This window comes from Theropithecus gelada, chromosome 11 (genome assembly GCF_003255815.1).
Source record: "Theropithecus gelada isolate Dixy chromosome 11, Tgel_1.0, whole genome shotgun sequence".
NCBI classification, from domain to species: domain Eukaryota; kingdom Metazoa; phylum Chordata; class Mammalia; order Primates; family Cercopithecidae; genus Theropithecus; species Theropithecus gelada.
In genome coordinates this window covers 56,752,041-56,770,268 of record NC_037679.1, presented here as the reverse complement: position 1 = coordinate 56,770,268, position 18,228 = coordinate 56,752,041, and the positions used below count along the sequence as shown (strand labels likewise).

Here is an 18,228-nt window from a genome sequence, read left to right as displayed (position 1 = left end):
TTTTCGTGAAGACGAGTACTCTATAAATCCAAATCCTGAAACTTATCTTTGCAAAAAGTTCAAATTATATTTTTATGTAATAACGTTAGAAAACTAATTCAGGCATGTCAGCTAAAAATAACATACAAATTTAAGCTGGGGGAAGATATCATCACATTTTAATGCAAAATTTTCCTTCAAAAAGTCTGTCTACTGATTGATCAATATACACAACATATGCATAATGAATTTACTGAAATCTCAATATATATTAGGTAATGCATAGAAGATTCCCACAAAATGATATAACAATGTTTTCCAGAGCGAAGCATCCAATGGAGCAGCAAAAGGCTTAATCTACATGGTAAGCTGTTACCTTGATGCGATTTTTACTAAAGAATTACCACCAACATGTTTGCGTATCAACAAAACAAAAAGGTTGCACAGCAGAATTTGAAAGAGAATTTTATATCATAAAGTAATAAAGTTATATTTATCAATAAATTAGTAGGTCTTTCTGGGATGGAGAAATTTAGGGAAAAGTTAAAATGTGATTCTGAAGTTGATTTTACCTAAGAAGTGTGTATATTTGGCTGCTGAACACAACCCAAAATGTTTTATCTCTACCTGTGAAAACTGCAGTGGCGGTACACTATATTAATAATTCATGATACATATCCTAAATTACATTTTATTTTTACATAAGAACATTCCTGCCATGGAGGGCCCAAAATCTCTGTTTAGCTTAAAGTGCTGCAAAGATAAACTGATAAATGTATTTAGATGCAACCTAAGATATACACAATGAGGATGAGATGATTTAGGGATTCCTAAAACTACACAGCAAGATACTTTCATCCTCGGAAGACAAAAAGGTTTCTAAAGTCCCACCAGAACCGGCATGGGAGGGAGAAAATACGATTTCAGAAATTCTTAGAAATTATATATCTATATAGATACAGATATCTTTCTGAGAGTAAGATACTCTTTATCCTTTGTATCTTGGGCTGATAGTAAGAAATGAGTCAGATTCCATAAAAGCAAAAGAACAAAGAAATCAGAAATGTCAGGACAAGAGTGTGTTGTGGCACAATGTCAAGGACAAAGACTCTGTGATATGACTTTCAGTGATGCCCTATTTGGAAATAAGCTGTTTCTGTCCCATCCATTATCATAGCCTTGGCAACTGCTGTACAGCCTGGCACACAGCAGTTTCTCAAGAAATACATGTCGATGAAGAATAAATACTTACCTTGCATATATCGTCCTCCTCAGCCCACTCACTTACTTTTAAAACTAAATGATGCAAAAATTAACTCTTTAGGCTTTATATGGATTACCCATATTTAATCGCATATGTATTCAAAATTATATCTTTAAAATACTGAAAAGACTTTATTCCTAAAGAGTTCAAAGTAGACATTTCTCTTAAGATTTTAAAATAAGCATTAATAACGTTCACTCTATTTGTTCCTATGAAAATGACTTTGACTCAGGGAGTTAGAATGAGTCAGAAAGATCTTTACTCTTTGAGTGGAAGAGGGGACATTTTCCTAGGAAATTCCCAGAGAATAAAATAATGCTATGTATACAATATTTTTTCATTGCAATAGTATCTATAAGAGAGAATGGAAACAATGTCTCCAAAGAAGGAAATCAAGATGTAATTTTGGCAATTAATCATAGGCAGTCATTATATGGTAATATGAAAGACGGATAAAACCAAGTTTTTATGACTATACTGAATTTAAAAAGCAGAATACAAAGTGTACATATATTGATTACTGAGTATACCTGAAGAAAGACTGGATGGAGAAGTGTTAACATAGAAAATATGTTTTGTAGAATTAGAAAGTATTTTCTTCTTTTACAAAAGTTTGCTTTCTTGCCATTCTAATTGTTAATCCCAAAATGTAGAAAAAAAGACTCCATCTGTAAGATGGGAACAACAGCACTAATTGTAATACTTACCCGATAGGTTCTTAATATTAAACCAGATAATGTACATAAAACTCTGCATATTTTCTGACCTACAGGAAACACTAATTATATATCTTGGTTATTATTTTTTTATTATAACCATCATATAAATAATTAATTCTGACGTATTTGTGTTACACCTTTTTTTTTCTATGAAATATTACCAAAACTTCACTGCATTAAATGAGATATTCTGAAACAGGAAAACTCAGTATTCAAAACCTAAAAGACCAAACACAGAAATATGGTCTAGATAGTAAAATTGATTTATAAAATAATAACAGCAATAATAATAACCAATAGAAGGCCGGGCGCGGTGGCTCAAGGCTGTAATCCCAGCACTTTGGGAGGCCGAGACGGGCGGATCAGAAGGTCAGGCGATCGAGACCATCCTGGCTAACACGGTGAAACCCCGTCTCTACTAAAAAATACAAAAAATTAGCCAGGCGTAGTGACGGGCGCCTGTAGTCCCAGCTACTTGGGAGGCTGAGGCAGGAGAATGGCGTAAACCTGGGAGGCGGAGCTTGCAGTGAGCTGAGATCCGGCCGCTGCACTCTAGCCTGGGCGACAGAGCGAGACTCCGCCTAAAAAAAAAAAAAAAAATACAAAAAACTAGCCGGGCGAGGTGGCGGGTGCCTGTAGTCCCAGCTACTCGGGAGGCTGAGGCAGGAGAATGGCGTAAACCCAGGAGGCGGAGCTTGCAGTGAGCTGAGATCCGGCCACTGCACTCCAGCCTGGGCGACAGAGCGAGACTCCGTTTCAAAAAATAAAAAAAATTAAAAAAATAAAATAACCAATAGATACAGAGGACTTCAGTTAAAATTATAATTTCTATAAGACCTACATGACTTATAATTTTACTAGACCTGTAGATCGTACAGTTTTGCCTTTATATGGCTGTTTATGTCATACCTACAAAGAGGCAGAACTGCTGGAAACAGAGATTAAAATAAGAGAAATTGACCTGGAGAAACTGGCATTGCCTTGAAGAAACTCAGCACTCTTACTTTTCTCGGCACTCTTACTTTTATTTTCTAATGCGGGCACTTGCTGATTTCTGCTCCCTGTGGCCACAAAGTCCAACTCAGAGCAGCCACCTAAGGCTGTGTTTTCTCTAGGGCATGCAAGCACCACAGGTTCCATTCTAATTGTTGCCATTCTAACGACAAGGGGTTGTTGAATGTATAAATACAATGTACAGGTGTGGAATGTTTTTTTAAAAGTTGAAGCAGTTGGTGAGAACAAAGCAGTCTAGATTTGGAAACATTCTCCATAGAGAAGAGTGCATTCTGGATCCACACGGACCCACTAAGCCCTCCTCTCTCTGCTACAGACGCTTTTATTTTTGTGCCCCACCAACTGTCTTCCATTGGTCCTTGTAACAGCCCTTCCTATCCCTCTTACCACTTCAATACATTTAATTAAGCCTCATATGTATATTAGTTTTATTTCTGCCTTCCAGCCTGCTAGATGTAGAAGCAATACCTGAAACTCCCTTCTCTGTCGTGCCTTAGTCACGAGAGTCAGACATCCTGCTTCCAGGCCATTCCTAGCTCCTTGCTTACTAGCTCTGGGACTTTGGGCAAGTTGCTAAACCTTATTAAGAATCTGTTAAACGGCCGGGCGCGGTGGCTCAAGCCTGTAATCCCAGCACTTTGGGAGGCCGAGACGGGCGGATCACGAGGTCAGGAGATCGAGACCATCCTGGCTAACACGGTGAAACCCCGTCTCTACTAAAAAATACAAAAAAAACTAGCCTGGCGAGGTGGCCGGCGCCTGTAGTCCCAGCTACTCGGGAGGCTGAGGCAGGAGAATGGCGTGAACCCGGGAGGTGGAGCTTGCAGTGAGCTGAGATCCGGCCACTGCACTCCAGCCTGGGCGACAGAGCGAGACTCCGTCTCAAAAAAAAAAAAAAAAAAAAGGAATCTGTTAAACAACAACAACGTCTCATGGTGCTATCATGAAGACTGTGACTAACACATGTCATCTGCTGAGCACATGGTAGGTATCCAATAAATGCACTCTCATTGCCAAAGTAACAACAGAATCACCAAGAAACAGTACAGTGTAGCAAACAAGAGCAAGGGATCCGAAGACAAGCTTCTTGGGTGAATTCATATCCTAGCTTTCTCACTTAAATCAGTAATAACAACAACAATAATAATAGTAATAAATATCTTCCTCTAGATTTTTAAGAATTAAATGTATACTTATAAATTACTTACCACATAGTAAATACTATTTTCAATTATTATTATTTCCCTGCCTCCTGTGCTACTTGGTTATTTTTTCCCCATTGCTAACCCAGTTTTAGTAAAAATAAATCAGGACTTTGAATGTGAAGACCTGGACACATATATAGTCACACATGCTTGACAATACATGGATAAGGATCATAGTTACAGCATTATTTATGATAGCAAAAGACTGAGACTAATCCAAAAATCCACCAAAGGTAACTGGTTAAATATAGTATGTTATATTCATACTGTGGAATGCCATGGAGCCATTAAAATGAATAAAGTATAAGTAGGAGAACTGATATGAAATTATTTCTATGATACATTTTAAGGAAAAGAAGAATGGTGCAGAACAATGTGTATTGTATATTACAGCGGTCCCCAATATTTTTGGCACCAGGGGCCAGTTCCAAAGATGATAATTTTTCCACGGACCGGAAGTGGGGTGGGGGGTGGTTTCAGGATGATTCAAGTGCATTACATTTATTGTGCACTTTATATCTATTATTAATACATCACAATATATAATGAAATAATTATACAAATCACTATAATGTAGAATCAGTGGGAGCCCTGAGCTTGTTTTCCTGCAACTAGACGGTCCCATCTGAGGGTGATGGGGACAGTGACAGATCATCAGGCATTAGATTCTCATAAGGAGTGTGTAACCCAGATCCCTCACATGCACAGTTCACAACACGGTTCACACTCCTATGAGAATCCAATGCTGCCACTGATGTGACAGGAGGCGAAGCTCAGGTTGTAATGTGAGTGATTGCGAGTGGCTGTAAATACAGATGAAGCTTCTCTCACTTGCAGGCCACACGCTTCCTGCTGTGCAGCCTGGCTCCCAATAGGCCACAGACCTCTACTCTGGTTTGTGGCCAGGGAATTAGGGACCCCTGGTATATTATCCTTTTGTTTAACAAGGATTTTGCATATACTGCTTGTTTATGAGGATGTTTCATAACTCATTATGAGGTATTTAGAGGATATTTCTGAAAAAGATACAAGGAGCTGCTCATGGTGGTTGTGTCAATAGGGAAACTTGGGTCTGGGGACAGAAGAGGTGAAGCAGCTACTCTTCACAGTATATCCTTTGATGTTGTATGGATTTATGTTATATATGTAGCTCTCGTTTTAAACCAGGAACAAATGTAATAACTTTTTTAAAAAGTCATTATTCCTACTTGAATATGCAATCAGTCTATCCTAGTTCATTTATAGAAATTCTTCCATTTCCTGTACTCATGGCCACGATCCACCAGCTAATGTCTACCTAGTTGATCAGCAGTACGCACAGCATTGTTTTTCTGCACCATAAAATGAGCTCACTACCTTTTGCTTCCAATTCGCATTTCAATGCGATTTTCAAAACTATTTGTTGACTGAGTTGATTTTTGTCACCCAATAAACGTCAAAATGTTGGTATTCCTGCATCTCCTTTCTCAAAGGATGACTTCCTTTAAAAGGATTTAATTTAGCACACAAGAGACAAACCACATTTCTATGTTCTGTACAATTCTAAAGCCATTTCAAGTAAAGAGTCCTTTCCCCATGTTACAAATGTACAAATATTTGTCCTCAGAAGGGCAGCTCACATTCAAGGCATCCTTTAGATGCCAGTTGAATGTCCAGGGCTAAGAGCCTCTAATGGGGCTTAAGATGCCACACGGCACATAACACATAATAAATTGTGATCTGATAGCCTGAACACATGATATGAGCTTAACACAAGGCTTTACTTATCTTTTCAAATACACAAATTGGAGAACACATTGCTCATTACAAATATTATCTAAACAAATTTCAATTGACACCTTCATAGGAATCTTTCAAGTGTCATAGTTTCTTCCTGTTTCAAACAAATAGTCTGTCTTACTTTTAAAAAGTTCAGCTCCCAGTCACAGACTCTACCTTGGGCATACCTGATGCTAGTCATCAGAATGCTTGTATTTACAAGGGGGTGGTGATCCTAGGTAACAATTGCCTTGTCTGTAAAAAAGCATAAAACTCAGGAGGTAGATGATAGTTAAACAGGTTAGTTGACATATTAGACAAAATGGCTAACACTTGGAATCACTTGATAATGGGTGTTATCCACAGCAACAGCAGTGTCATTGTCAGCTTCGTAATTTTAGACACCATTAGGTGGTCAATCGCAGCTCTAGGGTATGAACAGTTGCTGACCCTCTCTACTGGTTCAGTTTTCTTTTCCAGAGCAAATGTTAACCATGAAGTGAACATAGGTCTATACGGCAATTGGTAAGACTTATCCTGTATGCCAGGCCTTCTCAAACTTTAATGGTTATGTATATCACATGAAGATCTTGCTAAAATGAAGATTTTGATTCAGTAGGTCCAGGATGGAGCCCGACATTCTACATTTCTGCTAAGCTCTCAAATGCTGCGGCTGCTGGTGATGGTTGTATAATACTAAGGTTATATTCCACCACAGATGTTACAGAAAGAATGACATACTTTGTAAATAACACAATGGATATTCAGTCATATAGTTATGTGAATTTTTTTTTTTTTTTTTTTTGAGACGGAGTCTCGCTCTGTCGCCCAGGCTGGAGTGCAGTGGCCGGATCTCGGCTCACTGCAAGCTCCACCTCCCGGGTTCACGCCATTTTCCCACCTCAGCCTCCCGAGTAGCTGGGACTACAGGCACCTGCCACCTCGCCCGGCTAATTTTTTGTATTTTTAGTAGAGACAGGGTTTCACCATGTTAGCCAGGATGGTCTTGATCTCCTGACCTTGTGATCTGCCCACCTCGGCCTCCCAAAGTGCTGGGATTACAGGCGTGAGCCACCGTGCCCGGCCAGTTATGTGAATTCTTATCTTCTCTTTCTCATGCTTACCTTGCTGAACAGTACTTAAATATTTCTCAGTCATGAGATAAGATGCAAGCGTGCAATAGTAGTACAATTAGAATTTCCTCCCTATGCTAACTTCTGGTGGATACAGAGGCAATAAAAAAAATTATATCATTCTTTTTAATCGTTGTTTTAATTCACATGTAATAACTATTATGGAGTACAGTGTGATGTTTTAATACATGTATACATTGTATAATAATCAAATTAGTATTTAGCATATCTATCACCTCATACCTCTGTCATTTCTTTGAAGTGATAACATTCAAAATCCTCTCTTCTAGCTATTTTGAAATATACAATACAAGGTTGTTAACCAAACAGAACACTTGAACTTATTCCTCCTATCTAACTCTAATTTCATCCCCATTGACTAATCTCTCCCTATTCCCCACATATCATTCTTAATAAAAACAATGGTCACATTTACAAAGGTGTTTTTAAATGAAAGGCAAAGATTTTAATCTTCAGATATTTTAAAAGAGTGATAATTATTATTTCCTTTCTTGTCATAACACAAGTATACAGTCATAATTTATTCACTCTGCTTGACCCAACAACAAAATAAGGTATTAACAAAATCCTTTTTCTGTGAACTGTATGCTTCGTTTGTGCAACTAAATGCTCGTGTCTCTTTCTTATACGACTACCTCCAACTAAATGGTTCAATCAGTAAGAACATTTTACCTTCAGGAAGCTGATACAGCCTAGCTTGAAACAATTCTGGAAGCATTTACTAAGCTTCCATTATTATTTGCCTATTGCTGTGAGCTAATGCCCTTGATTTTCTGGAGGATAACTCATGAAAAAAATAATCAAATTTGGATATGGTAAAATAATCCTCTAAATTCTAAACCCAATAATCCACACAAAAGCTTATTAGAGGCTATATGATCTCACTCAATGTTCTGTTTTTCAGGCTTTTTTGACTGAAATCTATGTTAAGAAAATATTTACCATACAACCAAGTAGTGCACACACACTTGAAATATATTTGATAAAATATATTCATGAAATAATACCCTTACTAACATGAAATGCATTCATATTTCTCATCTTTTTATTACTTTTTTAACCTAGGTTATGATCTACTAAGTTGATTTCATGACCCACTAATGGGTTGTTCAAATTTCTGAGTTTAAAAGTAACACAGCCTTGGGCAGTTTCTGGAACCCAAGGTTGAGTCTCTGAAATTTTATAGGTATAGGAGATGGTCAAGAAGTGAGGCCACATGTGACCATAAAGCAAAAGACATGATCAGAGAGCATAAGGGCATTTAATGGCAGTTCATAGCTAGAAACCATGTCCCAACCCACACAGCCTATGTGTTTTCTCTCCTAGTGTTTCTGAAGAGTAGTGTAAGAGGATCACTTTTCACATTTAGGAAGAATCATGGAGGTAAATTTACTCACCCAGTTACTATTAGGATGTAATAAGAAAGCAAGTTAAGAATGAATATAGGTCAGAATTGATGAATACAAGGAAGTGTGCACGGAGCAACTTAGCATCTTTTACATGAATTCTCATATAGTAACATGCACTTACCTGGGAGCTATATCAATGGAGCAAATTGACATGTTTTAACAAAGTTGGAACTTTTAGGGACTTATAAATCACAAGACAGCATGGAAATAAAATGGTGTGTGTTGATCCACTTTATGCAAAAGAGGCCAGATCATAACTTTCACAAGTTCAAGCAGCACAAAATCATCATAGACTAAGAGTGTAGACGTTTTCATTTCACTTTAATAGAAGAAACACAGCCATCAAGTATGTGAGATAAGAAACTAAAACAAATAAAATTAAGAAACCTAAATCAAATGCTCACTGAAACCAACTATGTTTCCTTGGCTGGTTTCTAGATACTTTCTTTCAAACTGAAGTGTTAACTGGGAAAATAAATAAATAAAGTCACATCTCAGTTTGTGGCAAGATAGACAAACTGAATGTTGGGGGGTAAAATGATCTTCAGGGGGTTTCAGAAAGGCTCTGCCTAAAGAAGTATTGAGTAACCTTTCACATTTCCTTCCTGCACAGTTATTCTCAGATTCCATATGGGAAGTACAAAAATAGTGATGAAAATCTCCCTAGTTCAGGATTGAGTACTATGCGGGGGCTTGAGAGATACTTTTGAATGGAAGAAAGTTATCTGAATGTTTTTAAAACAGCAATATTATAGAGTTATGATTAGAAATCAACTTCTTTACATATTTATTTTATGTCTCAGTGTAACTAAGGAAAAAGTGTATTCTGGTATTTCATAAATAGTTATTAGTATATTATACATACATCCATATATATGTATGTTGGGATAAAGTAAATGTTTAATAAACTAAAAGGTCATTATCACAATATTCGTCCTCTTGGAGAGAGACTTTTTCATAACTCTCTCAAGGGCTTTTGGCTCTTAGAAAACATCAGTTTTTTGCTCAACTGAAATTGTTCTGACAGCTTTGACATTGCATTATCATCACAAGATTATCGTATACTTAAAGATAAATGAAGATCCATAGAGAGTTAAAAATAATTAATACAAATCTCCAAAATACCAGATTAGAATATCAAAGGTCACTCAGATAAAAACAGCTACTTTCTGGCTCAATTAATCATAACTCTAAATGATTTCGGGTGGGTAAGCAAACAATATCCCTTCACTGTTTCCTCAATATTCCTTCACTACCACCTCACATAAGAATGTACACATTTCATTTTAAAAATTTGTTTCAAGAAAGATTATATTTTAGCACCCTATGACCTAGAATGGATTCTCCATATGGATTTGTTCTGATTCTAACTGATTTTCTCTGCAACTCAGACTTTCTCACTCCTATCAAACAGAGGAACACTGCCCAGCAGGATCCTTATGTTTCCATGGTAGATTTTTCTATGTAGGTTGTATGCCTTTTGCTACAATATGGTCTATCAAACAGATATTATGCTATCATAAAATTGACTAAATTGTAAAGATTGGCAGTTCCCATTTTTTATGCAAACCTGACTCTACAAAACACATACACACTCATAGGAACCTAATTAAATACTCTTAAGTCTGGTCAGTCCCTTATAAAGCAACAGAATTAAAAATTGTTTGGGGGATTTTTCAAGAAAGTTTATCATGCCAAAAAAAAAAAAAAAAAAAAGGCCAAGATGAAAAGTGGAATTTGTGCCTAGGTTTTATAATGGCAATTTTTGTTTGTATAATTATTAATTTATTTTAGGAGCACCCACTAAAATAAGAGTATGGAGGACTGCATTAAGAGGAAGGATGAAACAGATGCAATACACAGTTAAGATCAAAGAGCCCCATCAATTCATTGAGAGAGTCAAAAATCCAGCTGAGGCTCGGAGCCCTGTCTGCATAATAAGAAAGGTTGACTAAAACATAAGGATTAAACAGATGAGCTGTCTCCTGCAGAGGCATGGCAGGGAAGCCCCACTGCGACACTTGTAAAGACAGTTTGGAAGCTCGCACCTGCTCCTCCACAGCCAAACCTACAGGAGACCAGGATGGCCAAAGACATTCCACTATTGTACTAAATTGTTAACTTTAAGAGAAAGACATATATATGTCTGATGAATATCTTTTTATTCGTCAAGACATTTTCAGTCCAGACAAACAATAAATTAATAAATCACATCCATTTTTCCAAGGTGACTTTACTAAGCGCTTGACTTTCAAATAAGAGAAGTAGATACTGCAAAATTTCCTATTCCTTGAAACAGTATTTGCAATGTTCCTACTTCATGATCAATTATTTTTTCCAAATGAATAATGCTTTTCTCGACAATCTTGAATAACATTGGTAAATATATGCTAGTCCTGTTTTCCATTCTCAGAAAATTATCACTTTTAGTAGCATGAAGTATATTTCAACTTTTATGAGCACATTGCCACATTACACTCAAAGCTAAACCAAATTATATAACCTGGTTCTATAACTATAGTAAGAAGATAGCACAGGCACTTAGGATTCTGTGCCTGTGAGAAATGTTGTATTTAATGATCTCACCAAAAAGTTATGTTGTAGCTACTGATAAGAACTGATTCTGAACATCTAAACAATTTTCTTTTAAGAAAGCTGAACTACTTTAAAAGAGCTAAGCAAGCTAGGCCTTTGGGAACCTAGACCTACTGGGGAAAAAATTGAATGATTGTATAACATTAGATTTCAAATAAAATTATAAAACTCTAACTTTGATATGGATACAATTTGTCAAGCACTTGATATAGACTGATTCAAATATGCAATTAATAAACTTGAACAAATGGTAAGCATTAGCTTTTGCTGTAGTCACCAAAACAAGCAATATCCAATTTGAATAGCTAGCAATGAAATCTCCCTGGAGTAGAACAAGCCACCAAATGTCAAGAAGTGATTTCCTAGGATTGATATACAGACTCTGACCTGCTCCTTCATAGTCTAATTATGTGATCACTCACTCCACCAACCAACACATTTTTACAGTGTTCATTATGTGTAACGGACTGTCAGAGACAAAAAGAAGAATTACACATGAGCCATAAGTAACAATACTAAACCCTAAGTACCAAATGTGTGATGAAGATGTACGATGCAGAGGATGACCACTGAGGGATAAAGATATAGAATTCTTCATTGAAGAGGTGAGATTTGGCTGGGTGCAGTAGCTCATGCCTGTAATCCCAACACTCTGGGATGCCATGGCAGGACAATAGATTGAGGCCAGGAGTTCAAGACCAGCCTGGGCAATATAGTGAGACCTCATCTCTACGAAAACAACTTTTTTTTTTTTAATTAGCTGGACATGGTGGCAGGTGCCTGTAGTCTCAGCTACTCTGGAGGCTGAGGCAGGAAGATCCTTGAGCCCAGAGTTTGAGAATGCAGTGAGCCATGATTGTATCAGTATTCTAATTTATTTTTTAAGAATGACTGAAGTTGAACTAATTTCAATAAAATATTTCTATTATCTTTTTAAAAAACTTTTAAAAAGTGCTCTACTTTATCTCTGATAACTCTACTTCAAGTACCCATTTTCAGAAGGTCTTACTCAATTCTAACCATTCAGAGAAATAAAAATAAGTTTGGATAATTATTAGAAAAATTAATAAATCATCCATAAATACTGAAATATTTGTCAAAAATTAAGAGACTAAGTAATATTCAGTGCTGGTGAAGGTCCTGGGAAGAGGACAATTGATACTTATTTATGGGAGTTCAAATTGATACATCATTTCAAGGGACCACTGGTAATACATAAGAAAAATTGTAATGCACATACTCCTTAATGATAAAAAATGACTATAGTCTAGCTTAGAAAAGTAACTACAGAAGTCCATGATGATAAATAGAAGGATCACACAAACACACACAGAGACACACACACAGATGTTCGTATAGTTATTAATTTACAGAAAAAAGTGTGAGACAATTTACAAGAACATCAGCAAAGGCAAAGTTACATCAAAGTGCATGTGTACTATGGAAAACTATGCAGTTATGATCTGAGATTCTGAAAAACCTGTTATTGTGGGATAATGCTCAAGATAAATAATTGATTTGAACAAGCAAATTATAGAAAAATACATATAGAGTAATCTAATTTTTAATGATAAAAGCGGTGTTTCTATGTGTATATATGTATATTTTTCTTTCTTTAAAGAAAAACCTTAACTAGCAGGTCTAGAGAATGGAAAAAGAAGTGAAGATAAGGCTTTCCCCCTTTTAATTTACATGTCTGTATCACTCAGATTTTTTTAACAATGAGTACAACTCTTCTGTAACTTAATAAATTTAAAATTTTAACTTATATAATATTTGAAAAATATATTAAATGCTTGCCAAAGATTTTAAATAACTTGAGAAAACAGTGTCACTTGAAGATGGTGTGAAGGAGAAGCTGGCTTCCTTTCTGCTTGATTCATTCTCAAAATTAAGTGAAATTACAGTCTTTAAAAATCATTCAGGAAAGTGAATGATGTATGTATTGACTTATGTTACAAAAACTTTCCATTTTTATTCATCTATCAATCTTTCCATCTGATAAGAGGAGACTTTATGATATCTAATCTTTAAAGAGTAGAGTCTGAAATAGATACATACACATATTACTAGAACTTATAGGCTAAATTATGTAATTATGATACTTGATCATTCGTTAGATACCTTTCATAAGACTATACCACTCATAATAATACTATTAGGTATTTACTTCCCACAGAATATTGTAAATGTTAGGTATTTACTTCCCATAGAATATTGTAGCTTGTAATATGCAGGAAGTAATTTTACAGCAATTCACTTTCAAAATGATGCCCAATAGATGCTCTTTAAATTACTAATTTTATATAATATAAAGATGGATTTTTTCTATAGCCTATATAGCAATTTCTAAAATAATTAACACAAAACTAACATAAATCTTTTGAGTCAGAAAAGTTCTTTGAACTTTTAAATACCATAGAAAGAACATAACTTCATCATGAATTTCTCTATATAATTAGGTAGATCTATGTATTTTTAGGGTTTACCTGTGCATTTTTCAGCAATGTGTTCTAATCTACCTTCACTCCTAATGGTAAGAAATATGAAGGAAAAAGTAAATTATAAATGTATACATTATAAATGTATATTTAATATGCATTGAATCAAGTTTTCAAATATTTAATAGCACCACTGATATACATGTATCCCTTGCTGGCTGTGTATGTTATAGGGAAATGAACAGCTTTGCCAAGTCTATTCAGCTAGGAAATGATGACTAAGCTATTTACTGCAGGGTTTTATAAAATGTGATGGCAATTAGCACACCCTACACCTGCTGTTTTATTTAAGTTACTTTCAAAGTCATGTTTTACAAACTGTGAGAATATGAGCAAACATTAGTTTCTTGAGCAAAACTATTCTTTCCATAATGTAAACTTACAATTCCAATAAAAGGAAAAAATGATAAAGGATTTCTTAAGATATATGATAAAAAGAAATAGTCAACTATTGTTGACATAGTTTCTGTATCATAGTTCTCTAAAAACTGAAGATTCATCATAAGAATGACCTATGATTTTTAGAAATTCTTTGAACACAAAGTTGTAGTTAGATGATACAGATAGCATCTAGGAAAGACCAAAAAGAAAAAATTACCAACAAAGAGTTTATAGAAGAGACAAAGCATATACATGTGAAACAATTGGAAAATATTTTAAAATAGTAGCATATTACTAGATCCAGGACAATCATAGATTTAAAATATCCACGGTAAATTCTCTGGTGTTTCTCAAATCCTCAGGCATGGCCATTTTTCTTCATAACCATACCAAATACATAAACATATATTTTCAGAAGCTATTGAAATATTATTCAGCTTCATTAATGCTCATTATTTTCTTCTTACCCCACCCCGGGACTTATCACCCTGTAACAATGTAAAAATTATAAATATTAGAGATAAAATACATAAGTTCTATGGCACAAATTAGTAACTCAACGAACATTGATTGCTATGATGATTTTTATTGCTTTTCCCCATTGGGAAAACATATTTATTCACTTAACAATTATTATTGAGCTCCTACTACGTGCTTGATACTATGTTTGGTGCAATGCTAAGGTGATGGGGATGAAAGATGAAGAAATTGGCAAGGTCCCTGAACAGACATGAAATGGTTTTCCTGTTTTAAAGATTTTTCAGAGAAAGTAATTCTGTACTTTAGACATGCATTGTCTTCCAGGTCTGCCACAACTTACTTCAACATCTCTGTTTCTTATTTCTATTCTCTAAAAACGTACATTCAGATTATAATAGATGTGCAGATTTTTTGTTCTTTTATTTTTAATAATGCTTTTTAGGTTATAAGGAAAGTGATACTGAGAAGCAAGGAAGAATAATAAAGCATATGAACATTTGGTTTAGTTTAGGCCTAACTATAAAAAGTTAAGAGTGAAAAGGAAACTAGTGAAATTTTAGAGCATAAATCATATCAGAAACATAGACTGTTCCCCATAGACTTCTTAATAGTTCAAATTTAGTTTTCATTGATCATGATTTACTTTTGTCCTAAGTTAATTGAAAAATGTATTTCAATATAATTACTATCACAAAGCATGCTTAGGTAAGCCAGAGATCAATATCATAGCTTTAGCTTTGAAAACAATGAGTATTAACTTTTTAAAAGGTTTCACACACACAAAAAAAATGGTTTCACAAAACCAGCACCTCGGAAGTACTGAAATTGGTCTTAATTCTTGACAGCATTTGTGTAGCAGCAGAACTTTTCATTTTTCTCTAAATACTTCTATTTCATTAGCAACAGATGAATTCATTAACTTCATTATTAATTCAAATGATTTTTTCACTTTTATAAGCCCCAAGGTTGTCTCACTAAGATCAGCTCTTACTCTGTGTTCCATAAAATGTAATCAATCTCTATTATTGTCATGAAAATGGTATTTGTCACTTTGCTAAGAAAAAAAAAATCAATATACTTTCCAAGAATGAACAGGCATTTAATGCAATGAATTGTTAGACAAATTTTGCTTGTCAACAGTTCAGGACAAACTAATCGAAATCCAGAAAATTTACAGAAGATTGGCCAATGAAATATACAGATATGGCATAGAAATTAATATTTGGGCATTAGAATAACCTGTCATTTTCAATCCTGACCAAAAATTGGGGGGATTTAAACAGGCAAATCTCCAATCACTATTTTGGAAAACAAAAGTGAAATCCATACGCTCGGAAAACATTTCTTGAAGATGGTTGACAAGTAAGAAAAGCTTCATTGTCTTTTCCTACAGAATTTTCCAGGTACAGACATAATTATGGAGTTGCAAAATTCTAAGAAACCTTAAAGGTCAGAAACCCATAGGGATATTGTCATCTGAAAATATGTTGTCTCTGAGCTTTCCTAGGCTATGAATTATTGCAGTAATTAATGACAGAGCAAGAATGGTGTTTCAGAGTCATAGAATCCAAAGCACACTTTTCTAATCTCTTACCCAGACTTGACTCTTGCCCCTGTACTTCCAGTTACTGCTGAGTTACCTTCTGGAAAGAGAAAGCTGGTGACCTCTTGCTCCTTGACAACCTCTTATTTAAGAATAACCCTTCTAATTGGAAAGTTCTGTCTTGAGCTAACATCTACATCATAAAAAACTACCACTCTTTGGTTCCAGACCTACAGTGCAAAAATGTAAACTCCACCTGTTGCCTTTCCTTTGAATCAGCTCTTCACTGCTCAAGGTCAGTGATCATTTCTCCTGACCCTGTTCTTTTCTGGACATAACCTATCTAGTTCCTTCACCCACTTCCCATAGCACACCATTTACTATAGCACATGGTTTTCAGAAAAATTCACGGTGTTATGCTCCCCAGACACTCCAATTTATCCATACCCCTTTTGATTTACATCACCAAAAATAAACATAAGAATATGGGTGTGTTCAAAATAAAAATAAAACTCATTACAGTTCTAATTTACTGTAGTTGGAAACTGCGTCTATATGGGTAATATAAGAGCTAATTCCCTCTTTCTCTCTCTCTCTCTCTCTCTGTGTCTCTCTCTCTCTCTCACAACAGCTTCATCAGATTTATTTAGAGTTAAATTTATAGGTTAACACTAGAAGAGAAGCTCTATGAAGGCAGAAGTTCTGGTCTGTTTTGTTGACTCTCTCCATCTTCAACATCGAGCACATAGTAGGCACTCAACTCAATAAATAAATATTTAGAAATGAGTACAGGAATAAATCAGTCCAGTAAAGCTGCTGGATCTTTGCTTATTTGTATTTTTGACAAGTCAGAGCCCTTCCATTCTCTATTCATGAAACTAATTTTTAAAATACAAAAACCATATAGGGCTTTATAACTATTGAAGATTGTCTTGTTGGTTTAGATTGCGTGTTTCCAATAGCTAAAACTATACCAACAGGTATATACATGAAGGTGTATGTATAAAAGGGGCTATAAAGTAATGGCCCTAGTTAGCCTATGAGACTTAATGGACACAGTCATTTTGCCACTGTCATACCCCATAGTTTCAACCACAAAGTAAACACCTCTGTAGGTCAATCATTCCACTTTTAATCCTGCTGCAATTAGTTATTTCATTTACTCTTCAAAATAGTACTTACCATTTCCTACATGCAGCAACTGAGGCATAGTAAGATTAATAACTTGCTGTGGGTCACATGAAAAGCAAATTCCAGGGCCAGGATTCAAAATTAGATACTTCAGAATTCAAACCCTATATTCCTTTCACTATCTCATGCATTTCTTTTTAGAAAATTGAAAGATAACATGAAAGGAAAAAATGACAAGAAATTTCTAAAGAGAAACCCTCTGGAGTAATTTGTATTTGCTCTAATAAAGAGAAGTACAGGCCATGGTGACTCACACACTTTGGGAGGCCAAGGCAGGTGGATCACTTGCAGTCAGGAGTTCAAGACCAACCTGGCCAACATGGTGAAACCCCATGTCTACTAAAAATACAAAAATCAGCAGCATGTAGTGGCATATGCCTGTAGTCCCAGCTACTTGGGAGGCTGAGGCAGGAGAATCGCCTGAACCTGGGAGACAGAGGTTGCAGTGAGCAGAGATTGTGCCAGTGCACTCCAGCCTGGGTGACAGAGCGAGACTTCATCTCAAAAAAAAAAAAAAAACTACAATTTCCCAGAGAGTTTATTATAATTGCTCACTAAACAAACATTTTCCCTGAGGTAATTTCCCTCCTCTGCTCCAGTCTCAAACAAAAATAATAACACAAATTTCAACTTCAAAATGTAAGTCAAATTTTGGATTTTTGTAACTATGGCTACAGAAATTGATGAAATAAAAAACAATAAAAAGATTCCAGAGAGGAGAAACAAGATCCCAATTATGGACTCCATGTGAATAAACTGTGTTTCCACAATGACAAATCAACTACTCAGTTCAACTTAAAAAAAAAAAAAGTGACTGGAAAATAACATTCAGCCTATCTAGCTGATTGGTGGGAATGGGTCAAAATAGACTAGTGACTAATTGAATTGTTTTAAATTTTTGACTATTTTGGTGGATGTCACATAGAGTGAACATGCAAGACAAATGTTTGTTTCACCTACTGGGCTTCAGGAAGTAACGCCCCAGGTGATCAAAGATTACAGCAACTTTGATCAATGAATTGAAGAATTTGGCAA

At 35.4% G+C, this 18,228-nt stretch overlaps 1 long non-coding RNA gene across 1 annotated transcript in view; it reads right to left on the bottom strand.

Annotated features, from left to right (window-relative positions):
- Nucleotides 1-18,228, bottom strand: part of LOC112634820 — a 66,547-nt gene that overhangs the window by 3,699 nt on the left and 44,620 nt on the right. The gene's annotated exons all lie outside the window — the stretch shown is intronic.